This window comes from Cinclus cinclus, unplaced genomic scaffold (assembly GCF_963662255.1).
Source record: "Cinclus cinclus unplaced genomic scaffold, bCinCin1.1 SCAFFOLD_41, whole genome shotgun sequence".
In the NCBI taxonomy this organism is placed as follows: domain Eukaryota; kingdom Metazoa; phylum Chordata; class Aves; order Passeriformes; family Cinclidae; genus Cinclus; species Cinclus cinclus.
In genome coordinates, this window is record NW_026912219.1 from 298,865 (window position 1) to 309,299 (window position 10,435).

Consider the following 10,435-nt stretch of genomic DNA (forward strand, 5'->3'; position numbering starts at 1 on the left):
CAGTACCAAAGGTCTGATTTCCCATTTCCCACTGTGGGCTGCTGATGCATCCAGGGCTCCTCCCTGTGCTCCTCTTGTGTCCCCCGTGCCTTTGGGCCACAGCAGTTTCACAGTGGCCCTGCAGCTGGCAGTGCTCTAACACTGACCCTGACCAGCTCCAGCACCCCAAGTTCTATGGACATTGGGAGTGATGGCAAAGCACAGAAATCCTTTCACACTGGGGCCTCTAACTCCAACAGGGTTCAGTTTCTACTGAAGGGAAATCTTAGTGAACCCTGTGAAGCTGATCATTGGATTCCTTTTTTGCACAGCACAGTTTTCTTTAACTGTCCCTGCACTGACTCTGTTAGGAGTCAGAGCCCATGGACAGAGCTCTGGCCACCCCACAGGGTGGGCCCTCCAAGGGACCCCCATTCCTCCCAACATTAGTTGAGGACATACCCAGCAATTACTTACATGGAGTATTTTGGCTACTAAGATCTTTACATTTTCAGAACAATTTCAGGACTAATCCCTGATGAAACTCTACAGGTGTTTCTGGCAAACAAAGATTCTGGCTGACTCTCAAGACACAACTTACAGACATAAGCACTACTTTAGTGACAAGGTGACTCATTCTTTTTCCTCAGTCTCATCCGGGTTAGGAACAGTAATTCCACTGTCCATGCAGCTGGTGCCCATTTAAGTCCAGAATAATGTCCCTAGGGACCTTTGCTGTTCAGCTTTCCCACGCTGTCTGTGGGTAACAAGGCTTGCTGGGGTCCTTTCCCCTTTGGCTGGAGAGGTGCCGGGTCCCAGGCCCTGAGGGACCCCCAGGCTCCTGGCTGGAATTTGTCTGGAAGTGCCTCAGTGTCACATCAGCCTTCACATGGAGCCCCGTGGATCAGAGCATTTCCCAAACGGGACCCTTGGGGCAAACACGCAGATGTGGTCTGGCACGATCTCTAAAACAATATCCCAAAACATCCACTTGTTCTCACATAGAGCACTTGGCTGCAGGGACATATTGCCAGGTTCCAGCATTCCAACAGTCTTGTCTTTCCCCAGAGCTGTTCCTGCAGCTGGCTCGGGAGGGCCACTTGGCCTCTCCACCCACACTTTGGCTCCATTATTAGGACTGCTGCATCCAAAGCCTTGATCTCCACAAACAGTGCTGATCTGAACTGGATCTCCTTCCTTCACTGATGTTTCGAAAGCTGGAAGATCAATAATGGTGCTACTGTGCCACAGGGCTAAATCATCCAATCGTGTTCACTATTGCTGAAAAGGATTACTTTGATTTCTCCTTGACAATCTGCATCAATTCCTCTTCCCGTGACGTGAACCCTTTGCAAGGCCAAGCTCCAGTGAGCAGTTCCCCAAACAAAGTGTCCTGGAGGAATCTGAACTCCTCTTTCCGTATTGATAACTCTCATTTGCTTCTGATTTATCCTAATTAATTCCAGTGCATCACAGTCCAGCCCTGCAGCCTCTGGGGGGCCCTGTCAGGGGCCGTGGCACCCAGGACAATTTCCCAGGAAGTCCAAGTCTCACTGGCCATGGTTGTATTTGCAAACCGGGAGCAGCCATGCACATCCAGGGCCTTTCCATTTCCCAGTGGGCCCATTGCTAAGGGTAGGGAGCACATCTGGGAGTTGGCTTCTCCATCGGGACAGCTTCTCAGCTCCTCATTTTTTCAACTGCTCTTTTAACAAACATTCATCTGTCCAACCAATGCCGCAGCTTGTGGATAGCCTGCTGTATGAAAAACCCAGCAGTCTTAATCACTGTGTTTTCCACACTAACAAAAAACACATTCCACATCACAGGGTCAGCAAACCCCATGAAAGCAGCCAATTTCATCCCTTCCTCCTGTATTCATTATAAACAGTCTCACAAAGTTTGCCGTGACGTTGATGTCCTTGTTAAAGCTTTTCTGTAGGGTATTCAGTGTTACATCCCTGAGCAACCAAAGCTAACACACGAGTACTGTCAGCATTATTTCACATTATTATTATTATTATTATTTATATAAAAATAAAAATATTATTTCATGACATGTAAGATATGCGTACACATATGTAGATATAACACAGTAACATTATTATATCACAAGCACAATGAAATTCAAGCTCAAGAGTAAAACTTTTTCTGTGTCTCCATGTGGGAGTGTTCCAACACAAATTCTTCCTTCTGTTGCTGCTGTTTCCAATATGCTCTTAACAAAATCCATCCTCATCCTCCCAAAACACACAAGTTCTTTTCCTTTTTCCATATGCAATTTCGGGATGCATTTGAAGACACCCACTGGTTCAGCCTCTTTTAACTCACGGCTCCACTGCTCCCACAGTGCTCTGACCTCAGCCCACTCCTGAGACACACAACTCTAGGGAAGGGCTTCGCATCCAGCAATTTCCAACGGGACGGACTCCTTACATTTACATTTTAAAAGTGACATTTTGTTGTGATCCAGCCAGACTACGCCACTTTGCTTTTACCAGTGGGCAAGGTCAGCACCAAAGACACAGACACCAGCTGAAGGAATTGCCTAATTTTCTAAAGTTCAAAGCAGCAAAGAATCACAGAAGGAGAAGCTCAGCAATGCACCCAGTCCTCACTCCCAAGAAGTGCCCGCAGTGATTAAGAAAGATCCCTCAGCAGTTTCCCCCAGACTTTACCATCACCCAGATGCACACATCAGCTGGGGGAAGCTGTCACAGCCAAGGACTGCAGAGCCACTCCCGGACACTGGGAATTCCTGCAGGTGCCTCCAGCCACAGCTGAGGCTTCCAGCCCCGCTGAGAGAGGGCCCAGCTCTGACAGTGCTGAAGAAACAAACTGACAGCACTTCTAGTGCAGCAACATCTGGTTTCATTCTCCTCTTGGCTCACACCCAGAGCCTGGCCAGGGCTCAAGGAGGAACCCAAGGAGTTGGCTTTGACCAAACACACCCCAAACAAGGCCAGATGTTGGATTTCACGGCCTTGTTCGGCTTCTAAATACACAAAGGTCAATCCACCTTTCACTCATGAGTGCATACATCTATCACAGCGCTCATGTCTGTGCATAGTTTGGTCATGTGTGGATACAAAGATAACATTTGGTTGGAAGGTTCATCCAGAGATCCCCTTTGGCTCAGGGCCTGGTGTTCAGCCCTCAGTCAGGGCCTCTTGTCCAGCCTTTGGTACTTCAGGCATGTGATTTACTGCTGGGCTTGACAGTGCTGGGTGAACAGCAGGACTGCATGAGCTCTGAGGTCTTTCCCAACTGGAAGGATTCTGTAATTCCAGGATTCCATCTGTTGCATTCAGCTAGGTCCATGTTAGCAGCATTCCTTGAGTCCAAAAGGCCCCTCTTGGTCAGCCCTTGTGGCCTAAGGCTCCAGCTCCTTTAGCTCCTGCTGCTAAGCTGCTCAGGCTGAACGAGAGGGCTCAGGGAGAAGAAGAATACAGCTCATGCAATTCCTTCTGGGACGCTGAGAGGGGAGGGTGTGGCACCAGGAGCATTGTTTGCTGTGGCCTCCTCTCTACCCTTCAGGCCCTTCAGTGCTTTGAAGCAGCCAAGAGCTTTCTTCAAGGCTGCAAGGAAGCAGCTGTTCCTGCTCCCAGCTCTGGCTCTTCCCACTCTCTGACCTTGACTGGTTTTGTCCCTCTGGCTGTGCCCTCTGCTCCCCCTGTGCTTGGTGGCTGCTGCCCAGGACTGTGGCACTGGCACACATCAAGGGCTCCAGCCCCTCCTTTCTCTGCCCTTGCAGCTGCCTGCTCACAGCAGCCTTTTCCACCTGGAAGCTCCCCATGGAGAGGGAGTCCCCACCTCTGTTCCCTGCACAACCTCCAGGATGCCAGCGCTGCCATCTCCAGTCCCTGCTGGCACTGAGGGCTCCCAGGTGCCCCAGGCTGCTGTGACACCACTGCACACCGCAGGGAACAGTGCCAGGGGCTGTGCTCAAAGTCAGGTCCATGTGCTGCTGCTGCTGCTGCTGCTGCTGCTGCTGCTGCTGTGGGTGTCGTTTTTTTCCAGCCCTGCCCAGAGTCAGGGATCAGATCCAGGCACTGCTGCTGCTCCATCGGGATCAGCCACAATTTGGCTGTTTCTGTCAGTGCCAGCAGAAGCGGTGGCTGGAGCAGCGGGTGCTGACAGTGCCCCAAGCACACACAGGGGTCCCTGGGCTGGGGGTTGGGAGCTGGGAGGCAGCTGCCCCTTCTTCTCCCTCTGCCCCTTCTTCTCCCTCTGCCCCCACAGAGCTGGGCCAGGCACAAGGGGGGGCAGCACAGCAAACAGGGAGCCTGCAAGTCTCTTCCAGCCCTGTCTGCTGAGAGTTTGGCCCTTGGAGCTCCAGGTGGACAAAGGCAGCTGCTCCTGGTCCCTCTGTGTGTCCCTGTGTTCAGCTGTGCTGCTCCATCAGTCCGTGCCCAGCAATGGGAAAAGCCTCAGGCCTGCAGGGCCAGGAGCTGCTGGGCTCTGCCTGGGCAGCTCAGCCAGCGGGAAGGAGCTGCTCCACACGGGAACCAGGAGCGAAGGACACTCCTGTTTTAGGAGAGGATTTCTGTTCTAGGAAAAACAAAAAACATAGAAAAGGAAAAAAAAAAACACAGAAAACATGTGAAAGATACAAACAAAACAACGTGTTAGTGAAAAGTAGTCCAGACCTTTGGATAAAGGGGCAACCGATCTTTTTAAAACAAGGACTAAGTTATTTACTTTAGAAACGTGCTGATGGTATGGATCCATCTTACTGACCTCAGCAGCCTATTTAAAACGATGTTGGGGTTTATTTCCAATATTGTTATTTTCAATTGTGGTTGAAGCAAGAGGAAATTGCTTTGTGCCCTGCCAGCTCCAAGCAGGACTGGGAAACTAAACTCTGTCAAACCCCAAATCCTTTTTGAAGATGCCCTTCCTTCTCACCCTTCAAATGAGGTGCGCTGTTCCCTTTGAAATTGTCAGTGATTTCTTCAAGATGGAAAGACCCACTTACAGCTTTTTGCTCTGGTTTGGAAGTGCAGAAGGGCAACTCTCCATCCATCAGCTCCAGACTGCACTGCCTTAGGAACACGGCCCACTCGCCAGGTTTTGCCCACTCGTGGCACTTCTAGAGGAGGAAGAAATTGCACAATTGCTACGGCACAATTCCAGACAAAAAGGAATGGAGACAGACAAAACATCCTGTGGAGATCCAGGCATTCAGCTGGGACCGTGGAGAGTTTGGGTTCTTGCCAATTGGGTGTGTGTCCCTAACTGCAATCTCTTGGCCTGCAGGAGAGTCTCCCTCACCTGCAAAAGCAGAAAGCTCAGGCGGTGTGCTGGGAACGGGCTCGTGTGATGCAAAGCTCTCAGAGCCCTGTGAGGGCAGAGCAGGCCCAGCCGTGCCCAGGGCTGAGCCCAGCAGAGCCCTGGCACGGCCCAGAGCTGCCTCAGCATCCGCAGAGCCCGGCTGCAAGGAGAGAACCCAGAAACCACCCCTCAGCTGAAGGCTCCTGTCCCCCTTGTCCCAACCATGAGCAGTGCCCAGGCCATGCTGCCTGTGCCCAGAGCTGGACACAAACCTCCCAGTCACTGCTGCCTCTGGGAGCAGAGCACGAGGGCAGGACACGTGCCCAGCCTGCAGCCAGCCATGGCACATCCAGCCCCTCAGCAGCTGCCCAGAGCCAAAAAGCACCTTGGCAGCCCACTGAAGAACTCCTTGCATCTACTCCAGCAAAGGGGAACCTTTGGTTGCCAGCCAGGGGCCAGGCCATGCCCAGATCTGGGAGCATCCCCCTGGCTGTGGACTCACCTGCACACTGGGCATGGAGCATGTCTTTGAAGAAGGTGCCAGAATCAAAGTCCATCATCTCCTGCTGCCAGTGGCCAGGTCAAGGAAGAGGCTGTCATCCTTGAGGCTGTCCTTGCAGCAGCCCCACCTGGTACAGCTTCTCCAGGGGCTGCTGCTCCTTCCCTGGGGGCCAGACCAGGCTGTCAGTGTTCTGCCCAGGGACTCAGCCATCACTGAAGCAGGACAAGTAAAACCAGGATGCATGGTGGCCGCCAGTGCTTGCAAGACCAGCTCAGCTCCAGAACGGACGTTCCCATCTGATGACCCCTGCTCCATGGTACAGGCAGGAGAAAAAAGTCTGTGTTTCTTTGCTTCTTATCACCAAGACATGTGTGGAGCTGTTTGATCCAGGCTCCCGGATCAAACGGTGCCTGTGAATCTCTCCCATCTTCTAGGGCAGGTGAACACCCTGCAGCCAGGGGTCATAGAAGAGATCTTCCAAAGATGGCCTGTCCATGGAGTGCATGCATAAACACCATCTGATAACATCTTGGCACTCTGGGGAGAGAAACCACAAATCACCGGTCAGCTGAAGGAGGATCCTGTTCACTTTGCCCCACTGTTCCCGTGCCCAGGCTCTGCTGGATCTGCTCAGAGCTGGGCCTGAGCTTTGCAGTCAATTCCCTGTTTTGGAGGAGAGCAGGAGAGCAGGACATGTGCCACATCCCAGAGATGAGGATTCACCTTGAGAGAGCCCTCGTGGGAACATGAGCTGGCCCCAGACGATGTCCCGGCCCTTCTTGAACGGGTGCTTCCCGCAGACCATCTGGTACAGCAGGATACCCAGGGACCAGACCGTTGCTGCCTCGCCGTGGTAGCATTTCAGGTGGGTCCACTCTGGGGGGCTGTAGGACCGTGTCCCTATGGAATACAGATGGAGCTCATCACGGGGATGCTGCTGCTCCCAGCGCCTCGCCCCAGCATCCCTGGGATTGGGGGGACCGCACCAGTGGCACAGGAGTGACCCGCTGCCTCGTCACCAACACCTGACTCCGGCGTACAAAAAGGAGGGACGGAAAAGAAACCACTGGTGTTGGGAGAGGGCAGCAGAAGCCCTGAGAAGGCCCAACCATGACACCCAGAAGAAAAACCCACCCAGGGGTGGGAAAAACCCACTCTCCTCTCTGCTTGCATTGCCCCCAATAAACATTAACAAGCCAAGGCAAACAGGGGCAGCAAAGCAGTCCAAGCCCTTCCTCGCCTGCACACCAAACGGAGCCGTGCACGGGTCTGAGCCCCCTCTCTTGCTCCCCCCAGGGGGTTTGTGTCGGGCTGGCTGCCCCAGCTCCAGCCACGGCTGAGTGGGTGGTGAATGCCGTTGGCAGGGCTGGGAGCTGGCTCCCCTCTGATCCCCACTCAAAAGCAACTTTTGGTGCAGGAGAAGCAATCCCATGACCTGCAGCAAAGCGGGGAATCCAAGCGGGGTGCCACAGTCAGGCTGGGCCATGAGATGCCCAGGGGCATCCCCCAGGCTGGGCTCACCTGCAAACTGGGTGTAGAGTGTGTCCTGGAGGAAGGTGCCACAGCCAAAGTCAATCAGTTTGGCCTGTCCGGTGGCCAGGTCGATGAGGATGTTGCTAGGTTTGATGTCGCGGTGCAGGACCCCGCAGCTGCTGCAGTGCCGCACGGCCTCCAGCACCTGGCGGAACAGCCCCCGCGCCTCCTCCTCCGGCAGGGAGCCCCGAGCCACGATGAAATCCAAGAGGTCCTGACATGGCTCGGGACGCTCCAGCACCAACAAGACGCAGCTGGGCAGCTCCAACCACTCCAGGAGCTGAATTACTCCACGGAACCCAGTGGACACCTTGTCCAGCAGCACGACCTCCAGGGGCGCACGGGCGCCGTTGGGCTGCGCGAGGACCACGATGCCGTCAGTGGGGCTGAGGCCGTGCCAGGGCTCTGGAATGCCTCAGCCAGCCTGGGATGCTCTGCATCCCCCGCTCAGCCCACGCCCGCTCTCCTTGCAGGGCTCCCGGCGGCTCCCAGCCTGCCGGGCCCCGGCTCCCCGCCGCCCGCAACGCCCCGGCTTCTGCCGCTGGCCCCGCTCACTCACCAGCTCGCCCCAATGGCGGATGCGATCCCGCCGCACGCATTTGATGGCCACCTGCGAACCAAGGGGCAGCAGCGGGCTCAGATCGCCGCCCGGCCCGCCGCGCCCCGGCCTCCTCCTCCGCCCTCCATCTCTTCCTCTTCCTCTTCCTCCTCCTCCTCCTCCTCCTCCTCCTCCTCCGCCCGCCGCCGGCCCCGCCACTCACCGGGGCGCCGTCCGCGAGCCGGGTCCCCGAGAAGACGCTGCCGAAGCCGCCGCTGCCCAGCAGCGAACCCAGCCGGTACCGCTCCTGCAAGGCCCCCTGCGCCTTCCCTGCGGGCGACACGCGGCCGTCAGCGCTCGGCCCGGGGCCACACACGGCCCCCGACCGCCCCCCGACCGTCCCGGGCCGGGCATCCCCACCCGCCCCGGGCCTTGGCGGCTCGGGGCCGGCGGCCGCGCTGCCGAGCGGCGGAGCTCGGGCCGGGGAAGCCGCAGCGGAGGCGGCGGGAGCGGCCGCGCCGCGTGTATCCTCAGCGGGCCCCTGGAGGAGCCGGGGCCGGGGCCGGGGCAGGGGCCGGAGCCGGGGCAGGGGCCGGAGGCGGGGCCGGAGCCGGGGTAGGGGCGGGGGTCGGGGCCGGGCTCGGGGTCGGGGCCGGGGCCGGGCTCGGGTTCGGGCTCCGGCCAGGCAAAGCCAAAGGGCAGCGATGCTGCCCCAGCCCCAGGCACTGATGCCCGCCCAGCACCGCCACAGCCACGAAAGCCAGAGCCGAGCAGAGGCGAGCCCGGGGTGGGACGGACGGGGCAGGTGACGGGGCAGCCCCGCCCGAGGCCGGGGGCGGGCCGGGGGCATGGCCCGGTCCGGCAGGGGGAGAGGGGGAGACGACGGGGGGGTCTGGGGAACGGAGCCCGGGGAGAAGGGATAGAATGAACAAGAAAGAGAGTAAGAGGGCTTGTAGACTCGCTGCTGCTGCTGCCGCTGCTGCTGCCGCTGCTGCTGCTGCCGCTGCTGCTGCTGCTGCTGCCGCTGCTGCTTCTGCTGCTGCCGCTGCTGCTGCCGCTGCTGCCGCTGCTGCCGAAGCGCCGGGGCCGTTTGTCCGCGTGTCCGCGTGTCCGTTCGCCGCTCGCCCCACACGCCCCATGCCCGAGCCCCGCGCGCCCCGGGGCAGCCCCTGAGTCTGTCCAAACACGGGAACTTTGCCCTGTTCAGCCAAGGCCCAGAGTCCTGACTCCCGCACAGTGACACAGCAATCCCCTCGCTCGCTGCTGTGCATTGGCCCCGCTGAGGCTCACACACTGCCGCCGGGGCACGTTCCCTGGCTGGAGGATTCCTGCCCCACCCAAGCACTGCCCTTATGTCTCCAGCATTGCTTTCCAACAAAGCCACGGGAAGGCAAACTCTCTGCAGCTCATGGTACTTTACAGTGTCTAAGACTCACAAGTCATCGACCAGGAATTGTAAGGGAATGCAGCCCTGACTGCAGCCCTCCCAGAGTAGATGACAAAAAGAATCTAAAACGGGGAAATGCAGGTGAACTGGGTGAACTTTGTCTGAAAGAAGGGTCATTTTTTTCTAATAATTTCTAGTCCATTCCCTCAGCTTTTATGCTTCTTACAAGGCCATTTGCATGCCAGATTCCTCATCAAAGGAGAACCCTGAGCTTGTGGAACTGCGTGTCTGTTCCTCTGCAGGGACACTCAGGGTGAGACAGGATGCAATTTTGAAGCAATTGTGTTAAAGCAAAACCAGTTATTAAGTAGAGATTGATGTCCTTGCCCCAAACCAACAACCGTGGGCAAGTCCCTTTGGCTCAGCCTGGAGCAGTGACCTTGAGGGGTGTCCCCACTGCAGGGAGGAAGGCCCCCACCCCTCCAAGGAGGGAAATGTTGGGACACGCTGCCGTTAAAATCTGGCACGGGGCTCTTCCAGTCTGAAGTGCTGCCCTGTCAGGCAGATGTGCCCAGGCTGTGCCAACTCAGCAGCTCTGCAGAAGTTCTCAGCGGTGGCACTTGGTTGTTCCTTTCTCTGGGCATTTTACCAGCTCTGCCACAGCTTCAGCTCCCTCTCAGGATGTTGATCTTGGGGATGGAGGAGTCAGGCTGGTTTCAGCACTGTTGACCCCAAAAGCAGCGTGATCCCCCTCTTCATTTCCCACCGGGAGCTTTGCAAACAGAGTCTTGTTGGAGTTGTTTGAGCCCATTCCAGGCAGAGCCTCCTGCTGCAGCAGGAACTGCCTTTCCTGTGCCATGGCCAGGGCAGATCCCGCTGCAGGAAAAGGCCCAGGCCAGCCCCAAAACAGGGAGGGCCTCGGGCACAAGTGCAGAGTGCCGTGGTGGCACCTGTGCCAGGGAGAGCCTGAGACACCAAAGGCACCTTGGCAGCAGCAGCTGCTTCCAGGGCATGGCCACAAGCCTCCCTTGGCAACCCGGCCTGGTGGCCACCACTGCAGAGCTGCAGCTTCAGGGGTCATTTCTGGCTGGGCTCTGCAAAGCCACTCGTGCTCCAGGAACCCGACTGGGAAGCAATTGGCCCCAGCACCTTGGGGACAAGATATTAATGGCAAAACTCTTCATCCCTGCAGGGACAGGAGAGGGACAGAGGAAAGGGAAGA